The sequence below is a fragment of the Macaca nemestrina genome, chromosome 17 (genome assembly GCF_043159975.1).
Source record: "Macaca nemestrina isolate mMacNem1 chromosome 17, mMacNem.hap1, whole genome shotgun sequence".
Taxonomy (NCBI): domain Eukaryota; kingdom Metazoa; phylum Chordata; class Mammalia; order Primates; family Cercopithecidae; genus Macaca; species Macaca nemestrina.
In genome coordinates this window covers 19,792,088-19,804,660 of record NC_092141.1, presented here as the reverse complement: position 1 = coordinate 19,804,660, position 12,573 = coordinate 19,792,088, and positions in this window count along the sequence as shown.

The following is a 12,573-nucleotide window of genomic DNA, read 5'->3' as shown; positions in this document are numbered from 1 at the left end:
AATAAATACTGAAGGAACCCAGAGACCAGTGCCAGTGGGGGTGTGGGTCCTCCTGAGCGCCAGTTCCCTGGGCCCACTTTTCTTTCTCTATACTTTGTCTCTGTCTCTTTCTTTTCTCAGTCTCCAGTCCCACCTGAGGAGAAACGCCCACAGTTGTGGAGGGGCTGGCCACCCCTTCAGATTTCTGTTGCTGGAGTGCAGCGGTGCAAACACGGCTCACTGTAGCCTGGAACTCCTGGACTTAAGCAATTCTCCCCCCTCAACCTCCCCAGTAGCTGGGACTACAGGTGTGCACCACCATTCCCAGCTAATTTTTAAATTTTTGTAGAGACAGAGTTTCACTATGTTGCCCAGGCTGGTCTCGAACTCCTGGCCTCAATTGATCCACCTGCCTAAGGCTCCCAAAGTGCTGAGATTACAGGTGTGAGCCATCACACTGACCTCATTTATAGATTAGGAACCAGAGGTTCAGGAAGCAGTGTCACTAGCCCAGGTCTCCGGTGCCAGCCACAGGTGCCACAGCTCTGGGACATCTGGTCTTCTCTGACATCACAGACGCTCCTCAAAACCTTTGCATCAGGAGCTGTTGGCACAGTTGGAAACATTCAGAATGGAGGAGAGAAAGCTGAGGGCTTCCAAGGACATTATCTGCGTTTTCCAAACTGAAGAATTAGAGCAGATGGGTGAGAATCATAATCACCTCTTTCTCCTCTTCCTCTTCTTCTCGTCCTCTTCCATCTCCTTTTTCTATGTGTTGTTAGTATGACACTCTTACAATTTACAGTATTACCTATTTATTCATAATGCCCCAAGTCTGAACTTTTCTGAACTAATTCTATTTCCAAGTTAGATCTCAATTTAAAATAAAACAGCAATTTAAAAAAAAATTGGTGTAGTCCCAACACCATGATTTCATCTGCTGTTTTTTCTTTCTATGACATGGATTAAGGAATGGGCTGGAAAAAAAACATTTGCCCAATTATGATTCAACCTTTCCACACAGTTGCTATTGTCCAAAACATAAAGACCAAGGATAATCACAACTCCCATGTCACCAAGGAGAGCAGGTGATATTTCTGGGTTGCACATTGCAATCCATGCCACGCTGTGCACGGTGCACAGAAGGGGACCTACTTCTGCCGAGGAGCCACAGCCATAGCACGCCATTGTTGAGTCCATTGGTGGCTCCTGGTGTTTAGATTCTCAGATTAAAAAAAAAATGTATGTAATCCCAGCACTTTGGGAGGCTGAGGCGGGCAGATCATTTGAGGTCAGGAGTTTCAGACCAGCCTGACCAACATGGTGAAACTCCCATCTCTACTAAAATACAAAAATGAGCCGGGTGTGGTGGTGGGCGCCTGTAATCCAGCTACTCGGGAGGTTGAGGCAGGAGAATCGTTTGAACCTAGGAGGTGGAGGTTGCAGTGAGCCAAGATCGCATTTCTGCACTCCAGCTTGGGTGACAGAGTGAGACTCCGTCTCAAAATGAACAAACAAACAGAAAAACCCAAACAAAACAAAAAAAAATGTAATCAGAATCTCTCCCAAATGAGAAACTAAAAGGCAAAGTCTCGAGCCATAGAAGGCTTCCGTCTCTGTTGCGTTGCTGATGCCCTCTGTCTCCTGATGTTCTAGAGCAGAAGGGAAGATCGCGCCCAGCCATGTGTTCCTCTAGCAGGCAGTCATGGCGTGGACTACACTCTAGGAGCTCACCTTGATGGAAGTGTCTTAGGCAGGACCTGCAGGGTTATGCGGCGGGAAGAAGTTAACCTCAGAAGGGCCGCGGCTACAGAGGAGGTTGGGGGAGCTCTGCTCCACAAGGTTAGGCAGAGAGGAGCTGATGGAGGCTCCACCATCTCAGTGCAGGGCTAGAGGTTCACCCAAGCAGGGAAGGGAGAACTGGAGAGGCCACCCCAGATCACAGCCCGTTGGCCAGGACCGCAGCCCAGAGCTGAAAGGGTTCTGGGGACTGTGGAGGAGCAGTCGTCATTTGTTGAGCAGCAAATGTCCCTGCTGCACGGACAGATAAAGACATTAAACGCAAGAATAAAGTGACAGGAGAACTACCTACAAAGCCAGGCAGCGCCTGCCGGTCACGAGGGATGTGCTGGTGGTTTAGAGACCATTGGTTGAGGACTCGCCTGAGGGAAAGGTAGGGCACGGGGCCCCTGCGTTCCAACCCTGACCTGCAATGACTCTTGTCCCCTCTCTCCCAACTGCTGCCATCCAGGCAGTCCCCACACCATCTGCCTTGAATGTGGGGCCCCCGGCTTCAGAGCCCTCACCACTCTCCAGGGAGTCCCTTCCACTCCCTGGCCACCTCTCTGCTCATCCCACGCTGGGGTGCTCAGGGCTGAGTGGTGACATTTCCCGGATCCTAATCTGTCAGGATGATGTTGAAATAGCAGCAAACTAAGATTCAAAAAGTTTAAAAAGGAACTCCACCAGCTCACACTCCAGAAGGCTGCAGGGAGAGCTGGTGCCAGGCTTGGACTCAGCTCCGCCTCTGCGGTGGGCCAGCCCTGCCCGGGGGACAGCAGAGTGGCTTCTTCTCTGAGTGCCCTTCTTTCCCAAAATGTCTCTGGAGTCACCTTGAGTGGCTGGACTCACTGCCTGGACTGAGCAAACGTGGCAAACACTGCTGTTGCCTGTGCAAATCCGTTCCCCCTCCCTCATTGTTAACAGAATTCAATTTTGAAAATTTCTTTAAAAATGATGATGCCTAGGATCCTGAGATTTTCATTTTGTGTTCTGGGATGGAGCCAGGCCATCACTATGTTTGGGTTATTTTATTTTATTTTAGACAGAGTCTCACTCTGTTGACCAGGCTGGAGTGCAGTGGCACGATCTCAGCTCACTGCAACTTTCACCTCCCAGGTTCAAGTGATTCCCCTGCCTCAGCCTCCCGAGTAGCTGGGATTACAGGCGTGTGCCACCACGCCCAGCTAATTTTTGTAATTTTAGTAGAGGTAGGGTTTCATCATGTTGGCCAGGCTGGTTTCAAACTCTTGGCCTCAAGTGATCCACTCACCATGGCCTCTCAAAATACTGGGATTACAGTTGTGCACCACCACGCCCAGCTAATTTTTGTATTTTTAGTAGAGACGGGGTTTCACCATGTTGTCCAGGCTGGTCTTAAACTCCTGACCTCAAGTGATCTGCCCGCCTCAGCCTCTCAAAGTGCTGGGATTACAGGCTGAGCCACCGCACCTGCCCAGCCCCTCAGGCCTTTTTTCGAAGGACACTAATCACCTCCCAAAGGCCCCAAACTCCTAAAACTATCACACTGGGGACAAGGATTTCAACACCCGAATGTTTAGGGGGGCACAAACATTCAGATCGTGGCACCAATAAAAACAAAAAGCACAAAAAAGGGTGACCCCTCTCTCATCACAGGTGACATATCTTGTTGTGAACTTGAAATGCAGAGCCATCTTGTGGCCATGAGGACAGCCCTGCGGTGAGGCCGGCCGGCTGAGACCAGCCGGCTGAGACCAGCTCGGTAGGGAGATGATGCACCCGGGCTGCTCCGGGATGTGAGCGAGCTGCTGGAGCTGCCTTCTGTTTAACAAATTGTCCTTTCCTCAAGCCATTTTGCCATTTTGAAGCATTTCCCATTACTTACATCTGAGAGCATCTTGTCTCTCCTCCTCTTACCTCTTGGTCCACTCCTTGTTCCAGTGTCTCCTGAACAGGGCTGGCTTGTTTCCCTGAGACTTCTGCTTAGACCTCCCGGCACCTCCTCCCTCCAGGTCTCTTCCCCCCTAGACCTGCAGGGCGTCAGCAGGGCCTCCAGACTGTAAACACCCGCGCGTGCCAGTCCTTGCACAGATCCCTGCTGCCCCCAAACTCCCTCCTCTGAGGGACAGAAGAGGTGGCAGAGGGTGTGTGGAGGCAGGAGACCCAGGTGTTGGTCCCAAATTTGTGTTGATGTGCTCCGGGGCTGGATCAGCCAGGTTAGTACAGGATACACAAACTACTCTAGGCAATTTCAACAGAAAATATTCAATAAAGGGAATTAGGTCTGTGCAAAATCACTGGAAGAGCTGCAGGAGCAGGATCGAGGCTGGGCCTCCAGGAATGGCTGTCGGGACACATCCACACCACCCACCTGAGGCCACCCTGCAACTGTGAAGGTCAAGAACTCCCTGGCAGAACTCCCTGTCGGCCGGGCACGGTGGCTCACGCCTGTAACACCAGCACTTTGGGAGGCCGAGGCAGGTGGATCACTTGAGGTCAGGAGTTTGAGACCAGCCTGGCCAACATGGTGAAATCCCATCTCTACTAAAAATACAAATTTAGCTGGGTGTGGTGGTGCACACCCGTAGTCCCAGCTATTTGGGAGGCTGAGGCAGGAGTGTCACTTGAACCCGGGAGGTGGAGGTTGCAATGAGCCGAGATCTTGCCATTGCTCTCCAGCCTGGGCAACAAGAGCAAAACTCCATCTCAAAAAAAAAAAAAAAAAAAAAAAAAAAAAAGTCATGGGCTCAATCCAAGGGAAGCTGGGACTGGGAAACTGGCACTGCCATCACCACTGTAACTGCTTCTTGACACCTACAGAAGCAGCTGCTGGATAAGAGATCACTAGTGCAGGAAACCCAGCATCTCCACACCCTTGTCAACCAAAGCAACCAACTCTCTTTTTTTTTTTTTTTGAGACGGAGTCTCCCTCTGTCACCCAGGCTGGAGTACAGTGGCTCGATCTCTACTCACTGCAATCTCCACCTCCCAGGTTCAAGCGATTCTACTGCCTAAGCCTCCTCAGCAGCTGGGATTACAGGTACCCACCACCACACCTGGCTAATTTTTTTTTGTATTTTTAGTAGAGACAGGGTTTCAGCATGTTGGTCAGGCTGGTCTCGAGCTTCTGACCTCATGATCTGCCCTCCTCGGCCTCCCAAAGTGGTGGGATTATAGGCATGAGACACCGCACCCAGTCTGAAGCAGCCAACTCTCATGCAAGTGCATCTAAAGCAAGCGCAGAACTTTACTCTTCCCTGGAACCATGCCCCAGGGGAGTCTGGGAAATGTGGGTTTTAGCTGCTGCTACGTAGAAAGCTGCGAGCAGGAGGTGGAAGGGAAGCTGACAGCCAAGTGATCGATCATACCCAACCATGTGAACGTGGGTAGCTGGCCGCCCTCTCCGGGCCTATCTTTCAGTTACTAATTGGTTACATCAGTGTTTGCCTCCTAGGGTTGGTGTGGATTAAATGAGATTGTGCAGGTAAAGCACTTGTGCCTAATCAGGGGCTAATATTAGTTCTTATTGTTTCCAATACTTCCTCCTTCTAGCTCTGTGGTTCTCCAAGCCTGAGCTGCTCAGACCTCTGAAATGGGCCCTGGAGGTCAATGGAGAGTTTGCAGAAGGTTCAGAAAGAATAGTCCTGAGAGGGATGACCCAGGCCCATGCCTGCCTGGACACACTGCCTTCTGCGCCCAGGCCTCTGTCTCAGCTATGCCAAGCATCCGCTGACTCTCCAGCCAAGCGTGTTATATAAGCTTCATCTTTTCCTTTGTTTACAGGAAATTTTGAAACACCAACTGGGCTTGGCCTGAGCTCCTTCATTCCTAAAGGCAACAGAAATTGTTTGGGCAGGCGAGGCAGCCACACGCAAAGCAGCTGCCCTGGCGAAGGGCCAGGCCTTACAGGACAGGCGGCTGCTGGCAATCGTGAGGTCAGGCACTCTCGTTGCTCAGGTCCAGGATATGCGGTGCCTGGGGGCAGCCGTGTACTTTTGGATGTTCGGCTTTCATCCACACTCATTGGGCCCTGCCTTGGTTTCCCTGCCTTGTGCTGAAGTTCTCTGCCATGATGGCAGCTCTCCACCCTGCCAGACCTTGACTCTGGGAGGCCTGGGATGACCTGGGAGCACCTTCGAGGGTTCTGCCAACGGCTTGGACAGACCTCGGCCTCTTAGCAGAGCAAGGGGAGTAGGCAGCACCTCAGCCTGGGTGGGGAAGGAGGACAAGGGCAGGTGGGAAGGAGATGTCCCCTCGTCTCTGCTTTGACCCACGCTTCTAAGTGGACAGGTGGGGGAAAGCTCACACCCTTTGTTTCCTCACACGACAATGGGGCTGCGCAGGTGCCAAGCTCCCAAACAACTGCCTTGCCCATCCTAGGAACGTTGCCCAGGCCTGCTCCCTGGGAACTGCTTTAACGGAACATCTTCCATTTGAGCCAGGGCCAGAAATGATCTCACAAGTCCTCATGTGACCTGCTGGGAAACAAATGTTTGTTGCTGGTAACTTGTGCTTGAGAAAGACAAGAGCTCTCTGTTGCCCAAGGCCTGTATGCCTGATAGAAGTTTACAGGGTTGGGGACTGGTAGAAATTGGCAACAGGAGTAGAAGTTTCTACCAGAAATTCCCAACTGGAGTTTCTACACCTTGCTTACCTTGGGAAGGCAAAGGGGTGAGGACAGAGAAGACCCAGCCCCAGCTAGACGCCCTGACAGTAGGAAGGCTGGGCCTTCCTGAGCATTCTGACACTGAGTTCTTTTTCAGGCCGACAGTTGCTAGACAGACAGAAAAAAATATTTTTCTTTCTAGTTCTGCTCCTAAACCTGAGCTCACTGTGAGGTAAGTTGGAGATGTCCTTGCACAGCACACATACTGTTACTCCTCTATCCAGTGCCCACGGCAGACATTACAAGTTGATCACCGCACTCTTGTTTGCTTTGCTGAATCATCTGAAGTTCACAATATAGCAATGCAGTACAACAGAGTAGAACTGACAGACTGGAGAAAAGCTATTTGTCATCCCAGATGAAGTAGAAAGGATGTGAACTTGGATAGGAGACAGACCCAGCCTCATATTCTGACTCTGCCACTTTCTAGCAGTGTGACCTTGGGCAAGTACTTTCTTTCTCTGAGCTTCAATACTGTCATTTGTAAAATGGAAATAAGCATATCTGCCTGAAAAGGTCGATATTAAATGAGATTAAATGAGATGTGTCTCGTGCTGCACAATTAGCACATAATGGAGACACCTATCCCTACATATATCATTACATCATCACATACGCTCCTACATGCCATTCAGACGTATTCTGCGGGGAATTTGCAGAAATGAAAATGCTAAGCCCCAAGCCAAAGTTTTCTTTTTCTTCTCCTTCTCCGCCCTCCTCCTTCTTGTTCTCCTCCTCTTACTCCTTCTTCAAAAAGATTTGTTATGTAACAAAATGTGTTATGCAGATTATTTAACCTACTTAAGAAAAGAAACCTGAGAACTTTTACAGTGTTCATTGATATATAAGTAATGTTTGGGTTACTTACAAATGAGTTTCATCTAGTCTGTGTCTTTAAAACATCAGGAGCCAAGGACCCAGAATTTTAGGAAGAAAGACAAAAGGACCATAACATTGGATAAATGTCTTCTAGGTCCCAGACACTTACATCTATGTTAGCCTATCTCCTTCTTGTACCAATAATCTACGTCAAGTTTGTTGTTATTTTTATTTTAATCGTGATAAAATACACACAACATAAAATTTACCATCTTGACTGGGAGAGGTGGCTCACGTCTATAATCCCAGCACTTTGGGAGGCCGAGTGGGGGTGGATCATTTGAGGTCAGGAGTTCAAGACCAGCCTGGCCAACATGGTGAAACCCTGTCTCTACTAAAAATACAAAAATTAGCTGGGTATGGTGGTGAACGCCTGTAATCCCAGCTACTTGGGAGGCTGAGGCAGGAGGATCGATTGAACCTGGGAGGTGGAGGTTGCAGTGAGCAAAGATCAGGCCATTGCACTCCAGCCTGGGCAACAGAGCCAGACTCCGTCTCAAAAAAATTACCATTTTATCCAATTTTAAGTGTACAGTGCAATAGTGTTAAATACCTTCACATTGCTGTGTAAGCAGTCTCCAGAACTCTTTTCATCTTACAAAATTGAAACAATTTACACTTTAAACCGCTCCCACCTCCTCCCACCTTCTCTCCAGCCGCTGACAACCACCATTCTACTCTCCGTCTCTTTGAATTTGATGACTGTAAGTCCTCATGTAAGTGGAATCACAGTGTTTGTCCCTTTGTGTTCTGGCTTATTTCATTCAGCATAATGTCCTCAAAGTTCATCCACATTATATGTGGCATCTGTCAGATTTTCCTTCCTTTTATTGTTGAGTAGGTATTCCATCATATACATGTACCGCACTTTGGTGACCCACGCATCTGCGGATGGACACTAGGGCTGTTTCCAACACTGGCTGTAGCGAATAATGCTGCTGTGAATGTGGGTGCACAAATACCTGTTTGAGTCCCTGCTTTCAGTTCTTTAGGGTATTTATGGAAATGGAGTTGCTGGATCATACGGTCATGATTTTATTACAAGGAAGGAACAAACTAAAGAGAATAAATGACTCGCCCAAGGTCAACACAAGGAAAAAGTGGCAGAATCAGAAGGTAACCCAAGTCTATCTGAAGTGAGCTTAAATTACGTATTTCCTTTCTCTCATTCCAGTTGGGTTAAACAAACAACCTCAACCAAGGGTGTGCAGGTACGAGGAGCAGGTGGGGACATCCTCTTTCCCCGCAGGCTGACATAGGTCTGATGGGTCAAGAAATGGCCTGCTGGGTGGTCTGGAAGCTCCCCTGGCCCTGGCGCTAGGGGTTTGGCTCCTAGCAAGGCTCATGAGGAAGGACAGTAAAGCCAGGCTTTGTTCATTTGGGTCAGTGTGAAGACACTGAGGTTGTGGATGGGGAGATAGACGTCCCGACAGGCCTCACACAGTCAGGGGTCACGGGTTAGGAGGAACAGATGCCATTCAAACCGTCTCAACTTAAAAAAAAAAAAAAAGAAAAAGATTGGTCCGTCCTGGGAGAGGTGTCCAACCCCCTGTGGCCCGCGCGGAGGCTGTCACGTGGCATACAGGACCACGCCTTCCAAGGCGTGGGCGGGGCCCCTCCGGGGGTCCAGTGTGGGGGCCACGCGTCCTGGGGCCCCCTGCGCAGCCCCCGAGGGCAGGGTCCACGGGGAGTGGGTGAGCGCGCGCCGCCCTGCGGGGCTCGCTGACCGGGCAGGGCGTTCCAGGCGGCGGATTTCCCCCGCAGGCCTCGGTATCCCGGCCACCCGAGCCGGAGGCTGCTCTGAGTCACGGCCTGCGGTTAGAGAGGCCAGCGGAGCGCTGCGGTGCCAACGCCTGCAGCCGGGGCTCGGGCTTCCGGTGTGCGCGCCCCGGCGGTGTCAAGTGCGTGGGCGAAGCCTCGCTTTGACCTCAGAAAGCCCAGTGTTTCAGGCCAGCCGGTCTCCGCCCAATGAGGACAGTGGAGTTAAGAGGGATCCCTGCAGCTGGGTGCCCAAGTCCCCAGCGCCTGCCCCCTGGACCGTACCCCGGCTAGCTTCACAGACCCCCGAATCCTCCCCTTGGCGGGGGCTGACCAAGTTGGGAGGGGATAGCGGGGATAAGCAGTCTCAAGGCACTGAGCCCTGACAGCCCTGGCAGTACCTGGAAGGGTAACCTCAGGGACAAATAGGTGTAGAGCCAACAGTAGCCAGGTTCAGTAGCCCACCCACATCAGGCAGTCCTAGGAGAGTCAGGACATGCACCTGTTAATCTGAGAAGTAACCACTGAGCACAATGGCACTGCACCCCTCCATCTTTGCCAAGGACACTAATTGGGATCAAATCTGGCAGCAACAGGCTGAGAAGCTGGGCCCTTCCCCAGCCCGGGGGTGAATGTGTCCAGACCCGTGGCTCTCAGACATCAGAGAGGGAGGTTTAGAAGAATGCCTGGCAAATAATTCTCTGGTGCCCAAAGTCAAGGCAGTGGCTATCTTTGGTAAGGGACAGTGACTGGAAGGGGAAACCAGGGGGCTTGGAAGCCACTAAAGTTCTGTCTCTTGATCTGTCTGCTGGTTACTCAAGTGCATTTATTTTATGAAAATCCAAGGAGCTGTATACGTACACAGTTTTCTATATAAATGATATACTTCAATAAGAAGTTAAAGAAATCAGGCAAAAAAACCCAGCTGTCTGGGCCAATTTCGGATAAGAATGTCTGGGGCGGCCCCTGGATAGTGGAGTTTGTTGTTGTTGTTGTTGTTGTTGTTGTTTTGGGGGTGGGGGGGTGAAAGCTTCCTAAGTGATGATGCAGTGCAGCCAAGGATGGGCACTGCTGGTTTAAACCCAAATTTGCCACCCAGAGTTGCTGCCAAAGCTCTCAGGCTCTCATTTGGATGAGGTGATGGAGTTTCTTTCAGCACAATGTTCAGGCTCTGGGACGCCTGCTGGAGATGTGCCAGGGCCCAGGGCTTGGGGTGGCGGCTCCCCACAAATATGACAAGGCTGAACAGACAATCTCTCTTGCCGCCATCCTGGCCGCCTTGCAGGTGAGCCTCCAGCCTCTTTTATACATTTCCCCAAAATGTAAAAATCTATCTTTGCACATGCAATTATTCACCGTCCCTACACATATGTAACCTTGGTGTGTAAAGAGCCTACAGCATCCCTCCCCCCACACCTATAAATAGCTTCGTTCAGATAAAAGTCACATGCCATATGCACCTTTTTTTTTTTTTTTGAGACGGAGTCTCACTCTGTTGCCCAGGCTGGAGTGCAGTGGCACGATTTGGGCTCACTGCAAGCTCTGCCTCCCGGGTTCACGCCATTCTCCTGCCTCAGCCTCCCGAGTAGCTGGGACTACAGGCACCTGCCACTTCGCCCGGCTAGTTTTTTGTATTTTTAGTAGAGACGGGGTTTCACCGTGTTAGCCAGGATGGTCTCGATCTCCTGACCTCGTGATCCGCCCGTCTCGGCCTCCCAAAGTGCTGGGATTACAGGCGTGAGCCACTGTGTCCAGCCGCCATATGCACCTTTTTAAAGTATACAATGCCATGGCTTTTAGTATATTCACAGAGATGTGCAACCAGCATCACAATCAATTTTAGAACATTTTCATGATCCCCAAAGAAACCCCATATCCACTTAGCTGTCACCCTATGTGCCCCGCGTGCCCTGCATGCCCCGCCACCCGCTCCCTGCCAGCCTCTGGAAATCACTCATCTACTTTCTGTCTCTATGGATTTGCCTGTTCTGGACATTTCATAGAAATGGAATCACACACTTTCTGACCTTTTGTGATTGGCTCCTTTCACACAGCATCATGTTTTCAAAGTTCATCCGTGTTTTTAGTGGATCGATACTTCATTCCTTTTCATGGCTGAATAATATGCCATTATTGGATATTCCACATCTTGGTATTCCTTTAATCAGTGCATGGACATTTGAGCTTGCCCTAGTTTTTGGCAATTGTGAAAAGTGCGGCTGCTGCATTCTGGAGCCAACATGAACTGCATGGGCAAGAGGGGAACATGTTCCCTAGACACCCCAAGAAATGCCCCGTTGTTATTATTTTGTGTACCATCTTAAAAAACAGACTTTCTGTTTTAGAGCAGGTTTAGATTTACAGAATTGCAAATCTAAAAGAAAGAGCAGAGTTTTCAGTGACCTCGTTACCTCCACCCCACCTCCCCACCAGTTTCCCCTATTGACATCTTGCATGAGGATAGTATGTCTGTTACCACTGATTAACCAATATTGATACATTATTATGAACTGAAGTCCATAATTTACATTAGAGTTCACTAGTGGTGTCCTACATCCTATGGGTTTGCGGAAATAATGCGAGGTATCCACCATTACAGGATCCTACGGAACAGTTTCTGTGCCCTAAAATTCCTCTGTACTCCTATTCATCCTGAACCCCCACAGCAACCACTGATCTTACTGTTTCTACAGTTTTGCCTTTTGCAGAATGTCATGGAGTTGGAATTGTACAGTATGCAGCCTTTTCAGACTGGCTTCTTCCAATTAGATTGGCAATATGCATTTGAGGTTGCTTCATGCCTTTTTGTGGCTTGATAGCTCATTTCTTTTTATCGATGAGTAATATTTATTTTTATTTCTTGTAACTTTTCTCCAGATGGAAAGGCCCACCATCTTCCAGCACTTGGCAGTGTCTTCTGGGGGTCTTGCTGCCACTTGCTGAGGGCTTTGCCAGCTGGCTCTGTCGCTCCCCTGGCCTGCAGGATTGGAAGGGCTGACGTCAGCTCAAGGACTGAGCCCTGGCCATTTCTAGGGATGCAGCACCTGGGCCTGGAAGGTGCCCAGGGAGACCTTGTGGGAGGAGGGAGAGAGGAAGATAGGAAGGGGTGAGGGATGGAGGGAGGGGGAACTAGGTGGAGGCAGAGAGAGAGAGGCAGCTGCCAAAATCTATGAGATGGTTGAGGATGAGTGGGGGAGGGTAGCCTCAGGGATTTAGCAGGTGTTGGTCACTGTCCAGTGGGAGACCTGGGGGAAGAGGCAGGGGCCGGACAGCTTAGTCCTCCCCACCTGTCCTTTGCCCTGAATGTGGGGCTGAGCCATCAGCCAGAGTCCCCACCCTGCCAGGGGAGGAATGGGTGTTTTGCAGTCACGAGGCAGTGGAGAGGGGTTGGAGGAAAGGACATTGGTCCACGGCCCTTGGGGTGCATGTCTCTGGGAGCCAAAGGGCAAATGCAACACCTTTGGGCCCAGTGAGGTGTAACCTAGTGAGGAAAGGTTAACAGAGGCCCTGAACCCAGGCTGTACTTGGCA